Below are 19,813 nucleotides of genomic sequence, written 5' to 3'. Positions count from 1 at the left end.
TTAAAGTCAGAGGGAAGGGTTATTGGTTTAATCATCAGACTGGAAACATGTAGGTTCCTAGGAATCACTGGTTCAAATCTTGGCAGCATCAACTCATCCTTTCATCCTCTTGATATACATAGCATTGAGAAGCATGCAGTTTGCTGTCAGGAAATCTTATTGACAAGGCCATAAAAAGCTGAGGTCCTATCTGCTGCTCTCTGTAGATCTTAACAGATCCCATGACCCTTTCCAAAGAGCAAGAGCTTGCTTTGGTGCTGCTGGCGAAGAAAAAAAAAGTCCCAAACACATTGTTATCCAGTATTATTCTGCTCTCGTTGGTTGGCACCTTCCACTCCAGGGATTCATGTATGTGTAAGGTATGCAGCTTGTAAAGCATGTTGGGCTCCATCAGAATGGAAGGTGCTCATAAGTTGTTTTACAAATGTTTGTCTCGGACGCTAGCTGATGATGTGATTTCTTGCACAAAGATCCATTCCTACCTTTGAGTTTTGCACATCCAATTCAATACTCTCAGTCATGGTACTTCTAGTCCAGGGGTCAGCAACTTGTGGCACGTGAGCAGATTTTGAGCAGCACGCAGCCGCCTGCCGCAGTCCTGGCCCCCAGCCCTACTCAGTCTCCCCCTCCGCCCACCGCTCTCCCTTGTGGGGGCAGGGGGCAGGAGGCAGAAGCTTGGTTCTGCGGCAACCAAGCTTCCCTCTCCCCCGCTTCTTCCCCCAGAGTAGTGCTTTCCTGCCCCATCCCCTCTCCATCCCTGCACCAATCAGCTGATGGCCCTAGTGAGGGGGAGGGGGAAGAGCAACAGCGTGCAGGTAGCTCCGTAGAGGAGACAGAGAGAGGTAGGAACGGGACCTTGGGGACAGGGGTGAAACAGGGCACATCCCTTCCAGCCTCCTGCCATGAGCCACTCAGGGCAGGCGGCTGGGAGCACCCCCACGAGCCAAGCACCCCAGCTCTCTGCCCTGACCCCCCCCCAGCTTTCTGCCCTGCAGTCCCTCTCCCCCCCCAGCTCTCTGCCCTGACCTTTGAACTCCCCCAAACCCCCAGCCTTCTGCCCTGCACCCCCCCACACCCCAGCCCTTTGCCCTGAACACCCCCTACCCCAACACACTCAGCCTTCTGCCGTGCACTCCACACACACACCGAGCCCTTTGCCCTGATGCTTGAACCCCCCATACACCTCCAGCCCTCTGCCCTGACCCTTGACCGCCACACACCCAGCCTTCTGCCCTGACCCCCTCCCCCACCCCAGCCCTCTGCCCTGACCCCTGAAACCTCCGCACCCAGGTCTGGAGTCCCGGCTGCAGGTCCTGCTCAGCCCGCTACCGGCCTAGGTGAACAGAACCCCAGGCTGGCAGCAAGCTGAGCAGGCTGGCGGCGTAAGATTAGCATTTTAATTTAATTTTAAATGATGCTTCTTAAACATTTTGAAAACCTTGTTTACTTTACATACAATAGTTTAGTTATATAATATAGACTTATAGAAAGAGACCTTATAAAAACGTTAAAATGTATTACCGGCACATAGAATCTTAAATTAGAGTGAATAAATGAAGACTCGGCACACCACTTCTGAAAAGTTGCCAAACCCTGTTCTAGTCGTTCAGTAACATAACACACATACTGGAGTTATTTTACATTCACTTCAGTTCTTCTACTGATAACATATTTGTACAATATTTTAGGAGATGAATGCAATATGAATGAAAGACTATCATAACACACACACACACTCTCTCTCTCTCTCTCTTAAGGTAATACAGGGAGCCTGGAGGCTGGGATTTCCTAACTTTGAATGCTCCAGTTTGGAACCTTAATGTTATTTTAAATATTTGTAATGTAATTTTATAACTTATAAAAACCATACAAACCGAAAAACAAACAGTACGGTTCTACATGATGGAAATTTGATTTGACCCCCAACTTGGATCGTCAACGGGGTTTGGACCATTAAATCCACAGCACAGGCCTCTACCACCTAAGCTAACAGAATAATTGGTGGCAGTAGTAGGCTGATTACATGGACTAGAGAGGGATGACTGTCAGTGGGATTTACAGATTCTTGCTGATAGCAGAGTAATATGCTCAGGACTCTTGAGTTTGAGTCCAGCTTCTGGAGGGACATATGCTTTGGTGGTTATAGACCCTTCTTACCCTGTCCCACTCAAATTTGTTTCTGTTCCCCGCCCTCCATCTCCTGACCCTCCCCTCTGCTTCTATCCACTTCCCCATCTGAGCCAATATACGCCTCCAGATCACCTTCCCCTCTCACTGCTCCTATCCAACCCCACCCCCCCACATATCCCCAGCTCCCATCCACCTCCCCTATATCTGTCTACCTCATCAGCTCCTGTCTCCTACTGCTTCCTGCCACCAGCTACAGTCCCCGCTCCATCTACCCACATAATTCCCACCCCTACCAAGTCAGGCTGCTTCCCCGTTCTCTATAGTGCCTAGGGACCACCAGCAGGTGGGATATTAACAGTACAGGACAGCGTCTCCCTGCTCTCAGTTCTGGTGCCTAGCAACATAGCAGCCAAGAGCAGCAATTCCAGGGAAGGTCCTGTTAACCTCTCCGGCCGCAGGATGGAGCTTCTGGATTGCTTTGTAGGGACAGCATACACACAGTTTGGTTGGCATGTGGGGCTAAAGCACACAGAAGAGATGGACGCCTCAGACAGTTTAGCAACCAAACTAACAAGCTCCCACTGAGATTTGCAAATTGCAATTTTTCACAGGCTTGGAATGTGGCCAAATGTGGATGAATTTTCACAGTAAAAGTAAAAAAGCTCCTCCTCCACAGCAAGACACAGCCCCTGCCAAATTTCAAGTCCCTGCTCCAGAGCCTGGATGCATTAGTGCTTTTCAAAATATTTCTTACAGTTAATTAACATGGGCACCATATTTTATCTTAAACTTGTCCTTGGAAACACCTGAACCATTTTTGCTGAAGTTTTCCATGCTGGGTGTCTGACTCAGGCTGAATTTTTTTTGGAAATTTTCTTATTGGAAGATTCAAGTTTGGCAAAAGTTATAAGCAATTAAAACCAAGGTCTAATAATGGGATGTGCAACCATAATTATAGGTGGAGCCACCGGCACTGACCATAATAAAGCTAATGGCTAATTTATATATGTTAAAATATACACACAGCACCACAGAGAAATTTTAAATATACAAACATTAACCGTTAGTTTTATAGACTCTCCTACAACTATTTTATGCTCCTCTGCTGACCCTAAAACTACATTTGGCTAGAGATGAGCAGTTCACACACAGAACCAAAAATTCTTAAGTTTGGAGGGGAGAAGGTTTCAGATTCAGGAAGTCCACATGTCAATCCTCAGAGCTGTTTTGACATCTGTCAGTGATTCAGATACATAAAGGTGCTGTGAGTAACAAGGCACTAGTAAGTTGAAGAATGTAATAGGAGTTGAACAAAACAGCCATAATACTTTCAGATCCATTCAAAATGGCAGAGAGGAACAAAAAAAAAAAAAAGAAGAGGGGAAATCAGTGTTGGCCAAACAAAGACTAAGGGCCAAATTCGGCCCTCAGATATGCCTGTGTAGATCCATTCACATGCACGGGAGAGCTTCTCTCCATTCCTGCGCCCCCACTTCCCACCATGCTTGTGTGTGTGCATGCACATACAAAATTTGGGGATAAAATAATACACTATTACAAACAATGGAAAGTTGAAAATTAACACACACATTCCCTTTATAGTGTTCTCTTAAAATGAGGAAGCAAAATATTTGTCTAACCCATCTGGAAGTGTAGCCTCTCTAAGAGAAGACAATATTTCCTGCCTGAAAGGCAGAAATAAAAGCTTCAGAAACAAAAAGCTCCCATCATCCCTCACTACTCGGTGTGGAATGGACAACTGGATATGGCCTAGTATTTCAGTCTTCCAAACAAAAATGGGTGGGTAAGGTTTTGTATTTCCAGTTAGAGCTGATAGCTGAAAACAGCCCTCCCCCCCAGTTTTCATCTCTAACAGTGCAGGATACGGAGCATGCCCACAGAAAGGCCAATTAGTGACGCAAGACCCTTGTCAGAAAAAGTTCATCAAGTGCAGTAGTGTGGGCCAGACATAAGCAGTGCAAGCCACTCTGAAAACCTTTTGGGAAGCACCACTGAGAATTTTTAAAACAAGATGAAGATATTCCCAGTGCAATTTCCACTTCTCTGCCACAGCCCCTTTTCACCGAGCAGATGAAATATCCATCCCCAACAGAGTTACCTGGCTCCAACATTATTCAGCTCTCCCATTATCTTCCTTAACCTTGTGAAACAGCCAAATAAAACTTGTCGTCTTTGTTTCAGGGAAATTATTTTTAGCACAACTAATATTTTGAGCATAACTAGTAGTTACAATAGACATGTAAATCACACTAATAATCTCCATCAGGGACTTCATAATTCAATAATTTTATGAAGTGAATTACCTGTTCTGTAAAGTGCTTAGATTATTTTTGGGCACCACAAAATAATTAAGCAACAATAAATCCAGTGCATGCCCTGCTTATCATTAGCCAAAGTCATTGATTTATAAGATTGGTTCTACTGATAAGAATCTCAAAAGGGGCCTGATCCAAAAACTTCCATTCAAGCTGAGAAAACCTGAAAAAAAAAAAAATCCCACTGAGTTGAATTGTGCCCAAGGTGCATAATTCAGGTTCATTTTCTATAAGTATCCAAAGGTTGAGATGCTTAGCTGAAGTGTATAAGAATCTCAGGAGTCTGAACAATGGGGTTGAGACCTCATTAAAACAAGCTTCCTCTTAGTATTTCCAGCATTACTAGTTCTAGTCCCAGCTGGAATCCAGAAATAAAAAGAACATTTTCCAAACACCACAAAAACGGTTCATTTTGAATTCACCTTTACAAATGGAAGAAAGTTTAAAGTAGGGAGTGGGAGGAAGGAATAGGCAGGGGTTGAGTGGGTTTCCCTCCAAACTGGTTCACCAGTCCCTAATAATTTATTTCTCCTACACTCTAGTAAAATTAAACACACTTCTTTAGGCTAATAAACCACTAGCCACCCCTTCTCACACATCCAAACACACACAAAAGTGTCAGCCAATCAGATCAACAATAAACAAAACACCATACAGGGTGGATAAAAATCAATGATTTTTCTAAAATAAATTAAAATAAATCTGATTTTTTAATTTAAATCTGATTGTTTTGATAAAATGCTTTTTGAGGGAAAAAACTATCTAAAGATAGTTTTAATTAAGACAGATCTTTGAGCTATAATGTCTCATCATGGAAAAGGGATTATAAATTCTAATTCTATAGTATGAGACAATATAGTCATAATGTTTAAGAAAAGTTTTTGTAAATGAGTTCCAATAGTTCATGGATTAGGGACCCAATCTTACGGGGTTCCAGGGGCTTCTGTATAGATTACCAGTATTTAGGTTAATCTTTCTATCTACCCAATGGGACTCAGTGCTCAGTCTAGAAGATACCATCAGAGATGCTTAGTTTTGCAGTTCACAAACTGTGGATTTGTGTCTTCAGAGATAACATGCTTGTTAACAGCAAAAATGTTTTAAATAAATAAATATATAGACGTGAGAAATAACAGATCTCAACCCTATTGTCCCTCTGCAAATTTGTGTACAGAGTCAATCCCTTACCTCTCTCTAAAAGTGCAAAGTTTCAAAAAGTTCAATGAATAGAAGATTGTTGGGGGCGGAATAGATCTGGACAAGGAGAAGTCTAGAGATAAACGTGAGAAGGGAGGGACAAACAGCAGAAACAAAAGTGAAACTGTTTGAGCGGCATATTCCAGAAGTCCCAGAAGTCTTGAGGTCTTTGAGTGTAGCCTTCATTGATTTGAGATCTACCATACCATTCTCTCACTAGAAAGGAAAACCTATAATGGCAGGCGGCTGTAAAAGAGACCCAGTTTGGGAATATTTTAATGAAGTTCCTCTACCTGTGGGTAAGACAGGCATGCGTGTAAAATGCAAATAATGCAACAAAAAAATGCAAGGCCTGGTTGCCCGAATGAAACAACATCATGAGAAGTATTCCTTCTCAGGATGAAGCTGCTTTGAAGATGATGAAAGGAACACGTCTGAACATGCAGGATCTTCAGGTTGGTAAACTTTTTTATTTCATACTTCTTTCTTAAGGACTGCCTGTCTTCCTTCTGAACTATTCTTGAATTCATTTGAGCAAAAAATATAGTTGTTACTCTACGGTACTATCATTTTAGACGCAGTTGTGATAAAAAAAAGCTAAAATAGGCAGATCTTACTTATACAATTTCATCTTTAGAGTAGTACTGAGTGTTAGTGAATGCAATGAGTAATACTAAATGAGTAGTATGACAGCAATATTTAAATAACTGCACTGACTTATTTTGTTTAGGAGAATCCATCCTCAACATACAGGATTCTGAAGACTACTCACCTTCAAGATCACCATCGCCATCATTTTCAGACAATGCTGCAAATGTATCCAAGTTAGGAAGACATTATTTAGAAGAGAGGCCCAAGCTAACAACATACAGTTGCAATGCTCATTTGATGCACCTCCTAGCCAAATACTTCAGGGTTCCAGAAATAAATGCTAATGTTGTTGAAATTACAAAATGCTTCCATAACAACCACTCTGCAGCAGCTGCTCTGAAAAAAGTGGGAGGAACGAAGCAAACTCTCCCACAAGATGCGCAATGGAACTCAGTGGTGGACTGTTTTGAGCACTATATCAAGAACTGGCCTAATCTGATGACAGTTTGTGAACAAAATCGTGAAAAAATAGATGGCACTGTCACAGCCAAAGTTCTCAACATTGGGCTTAAGAGAAATGTTGAACACATGCTGAATACCCTGAAGCCTGTTTCTGTAGCCTTGAACAAAATGCAGGGAAATAGCTGTTTTATTGCTGTCACTGCTGAAATTTGGAAGGAACTGAGTGAGATCTTAAAAAGAGAAATATGCAATGACAGAGTTAAATTACAAGCATTAAAAAAAATGAATGGGACAAGCACTGTCTCCAGCTCATTTTCTTTCAAATATTCTCAATACTTGGTACAAGGGTCAAACTTTAACTGCTAAAGAAGAACAGTTGGCTATGACATGGACATCCAGCAATCATCCCTCCATAATGCCAGCTATAATAAACTTTCAGAGCTAAGGGTGAACCATTCAAGAAACATATGTTTGCTGATGATGTTTTAAAGAAAGTCACACCAGTGGTGGAAGTCACTTAAGCACTTGGATTCAGAAACTATTGAAGTGATAATCTCATGAAACAAGACATTATTTCACCACTTGGTGAGGTCACTCTGTATGATCATTCTTCTTTTAGTCACATCTCAAGCCCCATCCCTCATTCATAGGTTGTCTACTTTGCCCCGATTACTGTAATCGGATCCAAACAAGCAGATTCATGCAGTCAATAAGGCTCTGCCCACACGAATCCAATTGTAAGTTTGGGACCTTGGAGCAAGGACCATTTCTTCATAACTTGCAAAACTTGTCATTATACAAGTAAATAATTAATAATGGTTAAAGCTAGGCTAGATCATCTAAAAATTAAAAAAAGATAGACATCCTCCCACAGTATCTGACTGAATATTTCTCTCTCCTCTTTCACTATTGATGTAAATGAATCTTAGCTTTCTTTAAATAAAGTGTTCATTAGCAGAGAAAGTTTGCAAAGGGTATGGTACTGTCTTAGCGTAGAACTGGGATCCAGTCCCTCTAGAGTTCTAATTTCACTGTGAAAAATGACTGCTCTGCCCTCCATGTCGTGGCCTAGGGCAAGTCACTTAACCACTCTGGTTCAGTTTCCCACCTGTAAGATGGGGAGAATAATAATTACTAACTACAACACCATTTTGCCGTAACGATTACTTAATGTTTGTTCGTATGGCTCTTTGAAGAGCCAAAGTGCCACCTACGTGCCAAGTAGTATTATTAGACGATGAAATGATGCATTTTCTCCCTCAAGGTACTTACAGGAAAAACACAAAACACGCAACTGTATTTCTAATTAAATGAGATACTCAGAAAGTGGGACATTTTAACACAAATTGCATAATCTTTTGCCAGCTCAGAAAGATTATTCCAGCCACATAAACTTTATAGGATTATACATCCAAGAAAAGAAAAATATCACTCCATTGGCTTTCTGCTGGCAGAATAAGCTAACCTAAATAAAACATGAAAAAGTATCTCAAATCTTGGAGACAGAAAAACAACATCTCAAAGAAATGGAAATCATATTTAAAAGCTCTGGGGATGATGAATTCATAATTTCTGAATATGAAGTGATTGCCAACATTGGAGAGGCCAATTTAATAAATAACTGGAAAGGAAAAGAAAAAACTATTCACTGGATGCAACCGAGAGGTCAGATGCTAGATTAAAAGGGCAGTGTGCTAAACATTTACGTACTTTCTCCCTGTCAGTGTTTTGGGTGAACAGAATGCAAAACAGAGCATTTCTAATGCCTGAATCACAAGTGAGACACATTTTTACATTATGAAGTCCAGTAACATACAATCTTCTACAAGCAACAGCATTTGTTAGAGGGGCGGGGGGAAATGATGCTCCAATAACTCCACCCTTTAGATTCCGTCACCACCACCACCACCCCAACCATCAGTAAGAAAAGAATCGAACAATCCACTTTAATGAATGTTTAAAACAGTCCCACACTACCAGTCTCAATGAGTTTACTATGCTCCATTTGCACATATCAATTCCATATAACAAGAAGAGTTTTCTTTATGCAGATGTGCTGGAATTTTGCCTCCATGCTTGAATGGAATTGACAGCAAGAGTTCAATGCTTTCAAATATTGTTAGGGCTTTATCTCTGCTTCTTCCTCATTCCTTCAAATTGGAGGTTAAGTTTATTCATACTATTAACAACACAACATCTCTGTCAGGGTCTGTCCGGGTAAGACAAAGAATTAATTTTAAAAAATGAAGAAGTGTTTATGTGGCCTTATATCTCACTGCATCTAGAGGTGAATCAAAAGAAAACTATGATCTTCTTTGATTACCACCCTCAGTGGCATTTAATACTGTCCTGTTGCTCGGATGGTATGTTTTGTTTGCTCATTATGTTTCCTATAAAGGTTTTTCTACTTCTGTACTATCTATCTGTATCTACATCTACACACAACTGGTGTGTATATATGTAGGTGTATATAGTTTTCTAAAAGGAAAATACTCACTGAGGCTACTGATGTGTATTGGCAACCTTAATTTTTTTGTGTTGTAACATATATACTGTGTAACACTGCACTCCATATCTTTATGAAAATATGAATGTGAATATGATATACCTGGAATATGCTTTAGGAAAAGGTCTCTTGTAAGGTATCATTACAAAGCTTATAATCTACTGAGTGTTCATCCCATTTGTATGCATGTATCATTCTTGTATCTGAAGCTAGAAATATGAAGTATAACTCTGAGGTCCTATTGTAACTATGTGAAGTGTGGGCCATTAATGGTGGTTTAGAATCTTGATGGCTCCCATTGACTAGAACAGTGAGAACACAAACAAGAAGTAGGTGGCTGCGTTGAAGACCAGCACACTTGAAGAAATATGAAGCCTAAGAAGGCACAATGAGTTGACATTAAAGGCCATGTTCCCATGGTGGGCTCTGTTCTAGTAACCTGTGCTTGCACACACGAAAAAAACCAACCACCACCACCATCACCAAAAATTGTTAAAAGGAACACTGTAGCACTGTGTGGAGCTTGGAAGGAGGAGCATAGGTTGTAGGAAGGAAGGGTTTGGAGGGAATACCAGGCAGTCAGTCTGTGTGCACATGGCTGGAATATTAGCAGCAGTTGCAGCCTCTCTGTAAATAATTCTATTAATAAAGAGCCATTTTAGTTTCAGAAACATGAAATCCTATCCAGCATACAGTACCTTAAAATGTAGATAAATCAAGACTACCAAACTCTGACATGTACTCAGTTATTTAGATAAATTCAGAGTCTAGCCTAAAAGTGATCAAATTCAGATACATGTAAACTTATAGATCTTGAAACCAAGGGGGAAAAAATCCCAAATATTGTATTGCTTAATAAAATGGTCTTCCAACCAGGCTTCTACCAGAAAAATAGTTCTGGTGATTATTTTAGAGAAAATGTTTGTGGGGATGTATGTGGAAGTCTTCCACATGATATACAGTACAGTGATATAACAACAGTCTGCATATTAAGGTCCCAGTCCTACTGCCTCAAAGCAGGGGGGAAAAAAAGCTTTTACTGACCTGAATGGAAGATTTACTTGCATAAATTAGAGGATCAGGGCCCTTAAACAATACCAAAATCAAAAGATATTGTAAATCAAAGGAGGCAACATTACTACTAATGAATATATCAATTTACAATTCATTAAAGGGATTTTATCCAGTAAAACTTTCCCTAACTTGGGAAACATTCAATAGCACCTTGAGGGGATAATGTACAAGCAACAAGGATGACTATGGCCATTAAAGATGCCAACAATGAGGATGATTCAGTAGGCTGGGGGATTACTCACACTGGAAAAGGAGACTTAATGCTGATCTTTACTGATGCTCTTCAGACTATACAGCTGATTAACGAATTGATCCATATAAACTTTTTACACTAAAATGCAAACAACAACAAGTCTTGAGTTATTAACCAGCACAAAGTTTGAGGTAACTTATTAAGCATAAACAACTATCAGAAATGTTACTGGATAAGAAGAAACACTGGGTGTCATATGTAAGTGAATATTAAAGACAGATTCAAGAATAAGAGCAGAGAACGCAAGAAATGCAGATTGGAAATGAGTTATTGTATTTATTCCTAATAATTCTTAATAAAATTAGTTCCTAATATTTCTTTTTACACCATGGGCCTGATACATCTCTCCACTGGCCAAGATGATCAAAAGCACACAGCAGTGAGGCGGAGAAGACAAAGTGCTTTGCAAAAGGCTTGCCTCTAATCTTAGGGGTCTAGAGAGAGCAAATCACGGAGTTGGGGACCCACAGGTCAGAAATTGAGAATGCCGGCAGCATAGTTCCTTGAGCACCAGATGGACTTTCTGCTGGAAACAGCATTACATCTCCTCACAGATTCTACCCCTTATTTGTGATCAAAATTAAGCCATTGAAATTCAATGGGCTTAGTACAATTTCACTTTGAGACTTTACATTCTTTCAAACATGAAAACAAGACTCTAGTTGAATAAAACAAATTATTTATATGAACCCACTGCGACGTTATCGACATGAACTGTGAATGTATAGATCATTGTTCCAACCTATAGTTGCACCAAATCTTAGACACCTTACTTGACCTCCTTTGCACATGAAAAGGTTGAAATTTGCTGGTTATCATTATGCTATCTGTATGGAATCATTTTTGTATTTGAAGTTATGAATATTGGCTATGTACTTGTATCTCAATGTGTTTGATTCTAACTAGCATCAGTGAAGCATTTGGTCAGCTTCTTGAGAATGGGCACTTACTCAGAATAGCCCTATCAAGAAACACTTAACTGACAGTGGACCTTGGGAGACTCCAATCCACATCTGAGGAGCCTTCCTGGAAACATGTAAGATAGTATTTGAGCAATGGCTGCCGCCTGCAAACTGAGTCATGCATGGACATGTGACTTGCCCATGTGACTCCAAACTTGATTTTGCAGCTATGATTTTCGACAGTAAGAACAAAAGGGTTTTCTTCCACATGGCAGAAGATATAAAAGGCCCTGGAAACCCCTCCATTTTGTCTTCAATCCTGCTTCTGACATCTGAAGGAACTGTGCTTGAAACTGAAGCTCTAAACAAAAGACTGAATGACCCATCCAAGCTGGGATGTTTGTACTCCAGAGACTTAATTGGTTAAAATCAGTAGTAATCCCATCAAGCCTGAAATAAGAACTTTGCAATTGTTATATGTATTTGATTACATTTAACCAATTTTAACTCTCATCTATATTTCTTTTTATGAATAAACCTTTAGATTTTAGTTTCTAAAAGATTGGCAACGGCATGATTTGTGGGCAAGATCTGACTGGCATATTGACCTGGGGATGGGGCTTCGTCCTTTGGGATCAGTAGAATTTTTTTTCTTTTATTGGGGTATTGGTTTTCATAACTGTTCATCCCCATAAGGAGTGGTGTTGGTGGTGATACTGGCAAACTGGAGTGTCTGAGGGAATTGCTTATATGACTTCTGGTTAGCCAGTGGGGTAAAACCGAAGTCCTCTCTGTTTGTCTGGTTTGGTTTGCCTTAGTAGTGAAGGAACCCCAGCCTTGGGCAGTCACTGCCCTGCTCCAAGCAATTTGTCCTGAATTGATACTCTCAGTAGTGTCCCGCCAAAGGCTGCCTTGTTACACCCCCACAAGAGGACAATGTAAGAAACAGAAAATTAGACATGACTTTGCATTGAGGTATAATAGGTAAAAATATACATGTACTTTGGGCTGCGTATGTTAAAAGATTACACACATCACTGAGCAGCAGGGTGGTAATACATAGCCTGTCTCTACGTGGCTCTGCTGCAACCACATCTAGATATATTGAAAGCGTGGCCAAACTGTGGCTCGTGAGCCACATGTGGCTCTTTTAAAGTTAAAAGACGCCTCCGCGGACCTCCCCATTCTCCACCTACCAGACTGAACCAGGGGGCCGGGGAGAAGAAGAGCTCAGGCTTCTCCCCTGCAGTGGGGTGATGGGACTAGGGGCTTCTGCACTGCAGGGAGGGGAACCTAAGGGACTTAGCCCCATTGGGGGTGTGAGGGGCAGAAGCCACACACCCCAGCAGGTGCCGCTCCGCAGGGCCGATTGTGTGTGTCTTGTGGCTCTTGAACTTCTGAAGATTATTGTACGTGGCACGGAGAGTCAGTAAGTTTGGCCACTCCTGATATACTGTATTCAGGCCTGAACTCAATCTTACAAGAAAAATGATGAGAAGACTGGAGGGATCAACATAGGAAAGAAAATGAAGAGGATTACATACATGCAGCTTGACTAAGCGGTGACTGAGGTAACGTGAGATGACAGTCTACCAATATTCAAAAAAGTGTAAAAACACAAAGAAATGAAGGAAATCTAGTGTGTGGTACATGGAGATATAACCAGGAATACTGCAAGAAATTTAGGGAAGGATAATTTAAACTGAATATCAGGGGAAACTGCCAATGAGATGTATTTAGGGTCACCAGACAGCAAATATGAAAAATCAGGGTGGGGGGTGGTAATACAAGCCTATATGAGAAAAAGACCCAACAATCGGGATTGCCCCTATGAAAATCGGGACATCTGGTCACCCTAGATGTATTAGGCTATGGAAGAATTCTCCTGAAAGTAGTGGTGAAAGCTTATTGGCTCCAAAATTATTTTAACTTAGAATGGACAAAAAGACTAGGAAACAAACATAGGAAACAAATCTACATTGGCAGGGGGTTGGACTAAATGATGTAAGTGACTTTTCTCAATCTAATTTCTTTGATTCCTAAAGGCAAGAACGTGGTGTCACAGAGGTCAATTATATTTTTAACTTAAGACACAAGTACTTTATGTACATAGTCAAAGCACTAGGAAATCATCAACTAATGACTCTACCACCTCATAAGTGAACTTAAGGAAAAAAAGCACACATTAACTTGCTTTGTAGATCCAGCTTTGCACTGGTGAGTGCTGCAGCATCCAATAAACAGTTCCCGGAGCTGCCAGGGCTGCTAACCTCTGTCATAACACCCGGGCACAAAGACACTGTGTCAAGATAAGGTGACAGATACAGATTCAGGCCCTGATCCTGCAAAAAAAAGGTCATACACGTGCACACTTGTTCTCAAGGCAGCAGGAATTCACATGGGCACGAGGGGATGATCAAGCAGATAACTTTGCAGGAATGAAGCCTCAAGCTTTTGAACTAGAATAACTGTTAATTTGAGCTCTATTCCACAGTGTTAGGAAAAAATTCATTTGCCAGATGGAAAAGGGACAAAATCTGTTAAGCGGAAAAAAATATTTGAGGTTTCTAAAAAGGATACTGCAGAACTTCACACACAACAGGAGATAGCTAGGGAAAAAATTATTTTACAGTGTTATTTTGAGTGTGTCTAGTCGAATGCAAAGGGCTCAAATGGAAAACAACACATAAAAAGGAAAATGATCTCCCTGTTTCTGCTGTGTTTATCCTGTGTATTAAACTGATGGTAAGATGCTCAAGCCTCACTAACTGGCAGGATCTGTAGTAGGGATGTGACTTCACATTGAGGGGGCCCAGGCACAGGAGCAAGTTAGAGGGCAGCACAGTAGGCAGTGACGTTGCATGCTGCTGAATGGGGCCAGCAACTCGCTGCTGGCTGAAATGTGCTAGCCTGCTCATTTGACAGGAAGACCAAAGACTCAGCAATAGGAGGCAGACAGCAGTTGATCCTGGGGAGGCTGGGAGTAAGAGTCTGAGGAGAGGAAGAAGTAGGCTGGAAAGAAAAAATCTTCCCCAGCGTGTGAGGTGGCGAGGGATCATGAATGTGCTTTATTCACTCATGCTAACTGCACCAAGGCCAATCTGTTCTTCTCATCTGTGGTGGACTTTATGGAGATCTGTCTTAAGGAAAAGAATAATAGAATGTGCTGTCAGGGTGAAGCTTTCATTTTAATAAGAACAGCTGCATTCACCCACTTCTGCTCTGAACATGGAGCTTTGGTTAATTTGTTCTTCCATCAGTGGAGTGCCCTTAACATCTGTTTAAAAACACCATAGTTATTTCTGAGTTTCTTTCAAAGGGCTATTTCTGTAAATCAAAGATGTTCTTTGTTACTCTGGTATGTCAGAAAGCAAGAGGCTTCAGTTATTTCCTCTTCAACAGATGCAGGGTTGAGCATACAAAGCCTACACTTCTGTCCACCAGTATGGTCACTCACTGCTTTAGAGAAAAGGAAAAAAATTTAAAACACATTTCACATAAAAGAAAATTTTCACTGCATTGTGAGCTGATACCACAAAGATGAATCAGAGCATTTGAATTTTGTTTCACACAATTTGTATGCCTAAGTTAATCTTCAAAATAGTTTTTTTTTCTTTTGAACCTACTTTAAATTTTACTAATAAATCTATACATATTCCTCAGAATCCCTAAACCCAGGACTAGTCGTCTCAGAAGTGCATCCTGGAGCCTCCCGTCATCACCTTATATGCTTGTAAGGGGCCTGTTTTTAGAGTGAATCCCTCAAACAAAAGAATTTAATACATCTCCACATGGCTGGCTGGCATCTTACCTCAATATTTTTCCTACAGAAAGAGCTCAAGGTTTTCAATACTGGCCCTTAGTTAGCCATTGAGACACACAACCATCACTACCACCGAAAGGGTGCCATTCAAGCACCTGCTACCAGCGAAGCCTCATTGCTCCCACACCAGCAAAGGAGATAGCTGATCACCTGACACGTGCAGCTTCCTCAACACCGCATAAGGTTTATAGTTTTAAAAATCCAAGGAGTGACCCAATTTATGGATAAATAGGGCACATTTCATAAAGGAGTAAGTAAAGATGCAATTTTTTTAATGATTGAAATAATTATCCCCCTGTTTTCTGCTGTCTTTCACATCATACAAACAGAGAGGCAAGATAAAAACATGATATTCTTGCTGGAAGGCTGAAATGTAATGCTATTATTGGATAATGATCCCTCACTTTCACAGGCCTTGTGGGGCAGGCCAGTCCTCGCTCACAGACAACCTGCCAACCTGAAACATATTCTCACCAGTAACTGCACACCGCACCATAGTAACTCTAACTCAGGAACCAATCCATGCAACAAACCTCAATGCCAACTCTGCCCACATATCTACACCCGCGAACCATCACAGGACCTAACCAGATCAACCACACCATCACCCGTTCATTCACCTGCACGTCCACCAATGTAATATACACCATCATATGCCAGCAATGCCCCTCTGCTATGTACATCAGCCAAACTGGACAGTCTCTACGGAAAAGGATAAATGGACACAAATCAGATATTAGGAATGGCAATATACAAAAACCTGTTAGAGAACACTTCAGCCTCCCTGGCCACACCATAGAGATCTTAAGGTGGCCATCCTGCAGCAAAAAACTTCAGGACCAGACTTCAAAGAGAAACTGCTGAGCTTCAGTTCATCTGCAAATTCAACACCATCAGCTCAGGATTAAACAAAGACTGTGACTGGCTTGCTAACTACAAAACCAGTTTCTCCTCCCTTGGTTTTCACACCTCAACTGCTAAAAGAGGGCATCATCCTCCCTGATTGAACTAACCTCCACTACACTACTAATTTCCACTACATGCATCCGATGAAGTGGGCATTCACCCACGAAAGCTCATGCTCCAAAACGTCTGTTAGTCTATACGGTGCCACAGGACTCTTTGCTGCTTTTACAGATCCAGACTAACACGGCTATCCCTCTGATAGTTGACACCAAGAACAGGGAATTCTGGGAGATGCAGTAAAACCTGCTGAGTCTAATGGCAAAGAGACCAGGAAAACAGCTGTCCCACAGTCAGAGGGCCTGGAAAAGAGCTTAGGGGGAAGCTTTTTAAGATGCTAGTGAAAGAGCCTGGGAAAATAGCTCCGGATCACCATTCACCTAATGTACTCTGAAGAGGCAATGCTTATGGAAGGGCAGTGGCCTTGGGGAGGGAGAAAGATGGTGGTTAGACCTGACACCTGCTTCATTTTGTTGAGGGCCCCAAAAGTTGCTCTTAAGGAGGAAGGAGGGAGAGTGTGAACTCACTTTGACTGTAAGGGACCAGCAGGGAGTGTTGCTGTTGTTTCCAGAAGAGAGGAGAAAATGGACAAACCCTCAAGCAATGGTTGTGAGCCAGGGAGACTGTGTGAAGATTGGAACTTGTATTTGGACTTGTGTTACCTTGGAAAGGATAGAGTTTTTTGGTTCAGCTGGAGGGCTAAAATTACTCCTCAGTGATGGAAACTAGAGAACAAATGCATCCGCATGGAGCTAGGTAAACACACTGTTACAATATAAAATGCCATTGAAAGGGCACATTAGCCAAATATCTCGATTATGAGATTTATAAAGGCTTATTATTACATATTACGGTGCGAGGCTCTCTATATATGTTAGGAAGGTTATGTATTAACAATCAAGATTCTCCAACTCTCTCTCTCTCTCTGTAGCTAGCTGGTTGAGTTTTAGACCTAATGCTTGCAATTTAAGGAGATTTGCAGACAAAATATAGAAGCAAATCTCCACAGAAGAAAATTACTTCTTGGGGTGAACTGCTAGAATTCACTAAAGAATTTCAGATCCTGTGTTTCTCAGTTAAAAAAAAATGGTAAGGTAAGGCTGCCATAAAATTTGTGGAAAAATTAATAATAGTTCTTCACCTAACACAGAGAAAGATACAATACATAGTTCTTCTAATGTATTCCTTTTAGTGTAATAGGCAGAGACAGTAATACAACACAAACATGACTATACAATACTCAGAAAACTGAACTAATGTGCAAGACTTCAAATCTGGTGTCCTTTCCAGCCCTTAACCTCATTAACCTGGGAGAAAACAGGGAACTAACTCAAACCAATGCATCTTAACATGTCTGTAATTCTACTTCACCTTGCCAAACTGAGGGTTTTATGCTATGACCACTCATTTCTTTTGCAGACTATGGAGACAGCACTAGCTGCTGGACAAAGGAAAAGCTAAAAATGGCACTGGAATTACAATCCAAGGAGCGAGGATCTGAAAGACTGATTTAGGAGTGTGTGTTGGCAGCAATTTAACTGTTTTGTACTAGATTGTGAAGCACAGACTGATTCAATTTCTTCTTTGTACCTGTGGTAAGCTCTCCTTCAAAGGCATTTTTGGGAGTATGTTATCTGGAAGACTGGAATGCAGTAGTCTGTTTTAGATCTGTTCATTACCAATTAATCAGGCTAGGTTGACCTATTTACTTTTATTCCTGATGCAAGATATTTTTTTAAAGAAAGGTAAATTCTTTAAAATATAAAAAGTTATTTGACTTCCTTCCACTACAGAATAGAGCAGGGGTGGGCAAACTACGGCCTGTGGGCTGGATCTGGCCCATGGGATTGCCCCCCGTTGCGCCGTGGGCCCTGCGCTGCTCTCAGAAGCGGCCGTCACCACTTCCCTGCAGCCCCTGGGTGAGGTGGGGCCGGTCAGAGGGCTCCGTGAGTTGCCCTTGCCTCCAGGCACCTGCCCTCGCAGCTTCCATTAGCCGGGAACAGGGAACTGCAGCCAATGGGAGCTTCAGGGGAGGTACCTGGAGGCACAGCAAGGGCAGTACACACAGAGCTCTCTGCCTCCGCTTCCCCAGGGGCTGCAGTGCCTCCTGGAGCAGCGCAGCATGGGACCAGAGCCTGCCCTGGCCCCGGTGCGCACTGCTGCCACCCTGGAGCCACTTTAGGTAGGCAGCGCCATGCAGAGTCTGAACCCCACCTGCATCCCGCCCCCCAACTCCCTGCCAGCACCTCGCACCCCTCCTGCACCCCAACTCCCTGCCTTGAGCCCCCTGCATGCACCCGGCACCCCAACCCCCTGCCCTGAGCTCCCTGCTGCACCCTGCAACCTGTGCACCTCAACTCCCTGCCGAGCCCCCTCCCGCAGTCTCCAGCCCTCCTGCACCCTGCCCTGAGCCCCCTCCTGCACTCTGCACCCCTCCTACACCCCAACCTCCTTCCCTGAGCCCCCTCATACGCTCCGCACAGCCTCCTCTGCCCTAATCCCTTGGCCTGTGCCCCTTCCTGCACACCACACCCCATCCCACACCCTGCACTCCCTCCCACACCCCAACCCCATGCCCGAGCCCTGCATACAATTTCCCCACCCGGATGTGGCCCTCGGCCCAAAAAGTTTGCCAACCCCTGGAATAGAGGGATGAAATTAAGTCTTTCAAATGGCTCACAAGATAGTTCCAATTACTCCTCCTGCCCACCTATTCATTATTGTCCAAGTGGATTATTAAAAGATGCTGTTCTGACACTCCACCTGAATCTCTGAAAAACAGTCTGGCAAATTCCATTAGCCACAGAAAGAAAAATGTACTTTAAAAAACTTACATTTATACAGCCTCCTTCAGCCCAGATCCAAAGCATTTTACAAACTTAACTGATAGACAAACTATGAAGAATCCTGGCCATATTGAACTTATGGGCTAAATTATCATGCTGGGTTTACATGTGGCAAGCAACACACAGCCTTGTGAACTGGCTGATCACCCACACTGAGGGTGCAGTTCAGGCTGCTGCATTGGAAGGGAGGGCAAGAAATATCTGCTCTGTGGATAGATGTCATGGAGTTATTTTAGCAGCAGGAACTTATGCAAATAAGCTTCCCTACCCCTGAGCAGCTCCATGCTTCCCCTCTGTGCCTCAGTTCCCTCATCTGTAAAATGAGGATAATGATTCTGACCTCCTTTGTAAAGTGCCGTGAGATGTAAGGTGCATTACAAAAGCTTTTTCCCCCCATGGTGGGACCTTGGGAAAGGAATAATTGACTTCTTTTCTCTCTCTTTTTTTTTTAAATGTGGGCATGTTTGGGGTGCATGGGGTGTCCTCTGGGGCTTTTTTCCTTTGATAACACTCCTGTTTTCAGGGAGATGGGGTGTTATTCTGCCTGATGGGCCCCCATCTCTACTGCTTGGCAGCAGCTCCATTGCAGAGATACCACCCAGGACAACTCTTTAGACCATACAGCCCATTCCATCGCATACCCCCAGACTGACACCTCCGCCCACCGCTAGGATATAGAGGAGGAGCTTCTTCCTCCCAAGAACCTGCCTTTACTTACAGCAATTGGGTG

The 19,813-nt window shown here is 42.3% G+C and overlaps 1 protein-coding gene across 1 annotated transcript in view; it reads right to left on the bottom strand.

Moving 5' to 3' along the window:
• PPFIBP1 (PPFIA binding protein 1) overlaps nucleotides 1-19,813 on the bottom strand; it is a 174,080-nt gene that overhangs the window by 111,554 nt on the left and 42,713 nt on the right. The window contains exon 2 of the mRNA XM_050936387.1: nucleotides 10,539-10,627. The gene's annotated coding sequence lies outside the window, so the exon portion shown is untranslated. The remainder of the gene's footprint in view (nucleotides 1-10,538; nucleotides 10,628-19,813) is intronic.

Source organism: Gopherus flavomarginatus, chromosome 1, assembly GCF_025201925.1.
Source record: "Gopherus flavomarginatus isolate rGopFla2 chromosome 1, rGopFla2.mat.asm, whole genome shotgun sequence".
NCBI lineage: Eukaryota > Metazoa > Chordata > Testudines > Testudinidae > Gopherus > Gopherus flavomarginatus.
The sequence above is the reverse complement of the archived record's forward strand: the minus strand, read 5'-3'. Positions and strand labels throughout refer to the sequence as shown.